Genomic DNA, 3,339 nt, shown 5'->3' with positions numbered 1-3,339 from the left:
CTGACCTCATGTCCAAAGCTTCCTTGTAAACAGCATATTATCTGCTGAATTTGTCAAATCAGAAATCAGCATGATAAAAGTTTCAAAAAGAGAGGTGATGAAACAGTTCATGTAATCTTCAATCAAAGAAAGAAGAAAGGGGCAGGAAAATATGACTTTGGAGAGTTGTGCTTCATTATTAAAAATCAAGATTGGTGACAACCTGGTTTTGAAGTCTAGTTACCACATTCCAAGTTTACAGTCAATCATCTCTTCAAGGCATCCTTTATTTCCTCATTTCTCAAACTATAAATGAGAGATATAGGATGAGGGTGATCACAGCGTATACCATTGATGCAACTGTACTCTTCCAGGAGGACTGGGTAGCTGAGAAGTTCAGGTTTACCACAAAAACTGTGCCATAAAATATTGAAACAACACATAGATGAGACCAATAGTTAAAAAAAGCTTTATACTTTCCTCCAAATGATGGAACACTCAATATAAAAGAACAAATTTTAGTATAGGGCAAAAGGATTCCTGTGGAGGGAGAACATCTGGGAGGTAAAAGAAGATGTTATTGATAAGGGTATCATTAAAATATAGTTTCAGAATTTGTGTCACATCACAGAAGAAGGATGGGAGATTATGATCTTTACATAAGGAAAGTTGCCTTGCTGTCATTCTCTGAAAAAGGGAATCTGGAACTTGGCCTGATAATCCCAGACAGTAGAACTAGCAGACCCAAAGCTTAAGTTCATGATGGTAACATTTCACAGAGTGACAAATGGCCACAAAATGATTATAGCCCATCATGGCAAAGAGAAAATAGCCAAACAAGCAAAAGCTGATAAGAAATATATCTCTGTGAGGTAGCCTGCATAGATGATGACCTCCCTATTGATCAGAAAATTCTCATGCTTCTTGAGGACTGTGGTGGATACTAGACAGAAATACATAAAAGATAGGTTGGAGAGGAAGAAGTGCATGAGCGTGTAGAAGTGAGAATCATATCTAATGACCAACATAAGGAGAAAAAATCCCCAATCATAGTGACTATATATATATATATATATATATATGCCTAAGAATAGTCCAAACTCTTGCTTTATGGAAAATCTAAAGAATTCTGAGATACTTATATTATTTCCTAGTCCCTTTTAACCAATTTAACTGTCAGGTAAGAATAGGAATAGATAATGAAATTAAAATACATCCATGGCAGAGATACAGAATTTTAGAATTAGGAGAGGTCTTAGTGGTTAACCAACCCAACCTGCAATTGAAATAATTCCAGTGGTCTTGGCACTAGAAGTCATCACTTTCTGGGTATAATGATTTGTAGTGTCTGTGCTGCTGACTCATCTACATAGGACATTCTCTTCCATGCCATAAAAACCTGTTCATCCAAGAAACTCACTTAATCCCTGGACTGCTACTTCTCACATAGGAAATAACCTCTCTTTCTGATTAACTGGCTTCTATCAGAGCCTCTACTCTAAGCAGGAAACCCAGACTAATCATGCCTTCATTCCCCTCAGCCTGCCCTGGTGACTCTTCTCCACAGGTATTTCTCTACCATATTTCTAAAGTGGGCATTTTCCCCACCAATTCCAATGCTTTTTCCTTTTATGTATTAATCTTCACCACAGGAAAATAAATCTCTTTAAAGCAGAGATTATCTTTATTTCTGCTTATGTTTTTATTCTGTCTGGCATATAGTAAATGGTGACTTCACTATAACAAATCTAAATATAAACTGTCTTTCCTCAGTCTAAAAAACTCTCAAGATAGATATTACCACTTCTCCAGGCAGCTCATTCCACTTCTGAACAACTGTCATTATTAGTCTCATTTAGTCTCAACGAGACTGAAATGACTCCTTTGCTATATCCACCCATTACCCCTACTTCTGAGCCTTAGTGATAAAGTCCTGGTTAGCTAGGTAGGCATTAGCAGAGAAAGCCTCAATTATAGATAGAATTATAATGATCCCTGAGGCAATCAGGTAAAGGCACTGGCCTTACCTGCCCCTGAAAGTCCCTTCTCTGAACTTCAGCAAGAACAGCAAGAGAGAAAGGATAGCAAATTCCTTTAGTTAGATTTTAAAGTCTTTCACAACCTTAAATGAGCCTTTTATTCTTAAGTAAAAGTGGTTTTTATTACAATTCTACCTAGGTGGGGGTCTCTTTATCCAATTAGAAAGCCAAGTTATGATGGCATACCCCAAAGTTATATTTCTCCTGTAAAAGAACTGCTCATGGCATAGATCTTTGATAACTGCTTTTCAGGACTAGCCCACTAGTACTTTCTCCCACCTCATAGACTCCTCTTTAATAGCTTCTTCCCCTTGGTTAATTGTGAATTAATCCACTGTGGGATTTTCCTACTTCATGCAGTTTTTTTCCTTCTTACAGTTAAATTTGTTATCCTGCTAATCAATTATGTACTACCCTTCTTTTCCCAATCCCCTTTGAGATTAGTTAGCTAAATTTCTCTGTGGATTTAATTTTTCAGTCTATAGCTTGGTTCTACGTCATGGCCTCTTTCCTTTAATGGCTTCTTCCTCCTGATTGTGAGTTGCACTAGGGAAATTGTTAAATCTCTTCTTTCTAACCCCTTTTTAAAAATGTATTTTGTTTTTAAAAAATAAGAAAAAAGACAAACAGAAAAGAAATACAAAATAAAACATCATATGCCCAGCAGAACATGAGGGGGAGAATTCAAAATATATTAACAAATTACCAGAACAAGAAAATATATGTATTTATAGAAGAAATTATATTCATTATGTAAATTTTTCTTTACTTCCTTGTAAATAGTTCTTTTGTTCTCAGCTGAGCACCTTATTTACTTTATTCTGTTCCCACATTTCATTTCCCCCACTACACAAAGCAAGTTACAGTAAATATATATATAATATATTTCATTTTTTTTTTATTTTTTAAAGACACTGTATTATTTATCATGTTGGGAGAGAAAAATCAGAGCAAAAAGGAAAAACTATGGAAAAGAGAAAAAAACTGAAAAAAGAAGTGAACGAACACAGCTTTTGTTGATTTACATTCAGTCTCCTTAGATCTCTTTCTGAATGCAGATGGCATTTTCTCTCCAAAGTCTATTAGGATTGCTTTGGATTACTGAACAACTAGAAGAATCAAGCCCTTCTTAGTTGATCATTACATAATCCTGCTTCTACTTTGTACAATGTATTCCTGGTTCTGCTTGTTTCACTCAGCATCAGTTCATATAACTCTTCCCAGGCCTTTCTAATATCAGTTTGTTCATCATTTTTTAAACAACAATAATATTTCATTACCTTCAAAAACACAACTTATTCATCTATAACCTCCCACCCAG

The 3,339-nt window shown here is 35.4% G+C and overlaps 1 pseudogene; it reads right to left on the bottom strand.

The window, feature by feature from the left end:
- Positions 1-280: 280 nt before the first annotated feature.
- LOC116420782 lies at positions 281-968 on the bottom strand (annotated as a pseudogene).
- Positions 969-3,339: the final 2,371 nt, after the last annotated feature.

The sequence above is a fragment of the Sarcophilus harrisii genome, chromosome 1 (genome assembly GCF_902635505.1).
Source record: "Sarcophilus harrisii chromosome 1, mSarHar1.11, whole genome shotgun sequence".
Taxonomy (NCBI): domain Eukaryota; kingdom Metazoa; phylum Chordata; class Mammalia; order Dasyuromorphia; family Dasyuridae; genus Sarcophilus; species Sarcophilus harrisii.
Note: the sequence above shows the minus strand (reverse complement) of the source record. Positions and strands in the feature narration are given on the sequence as shown.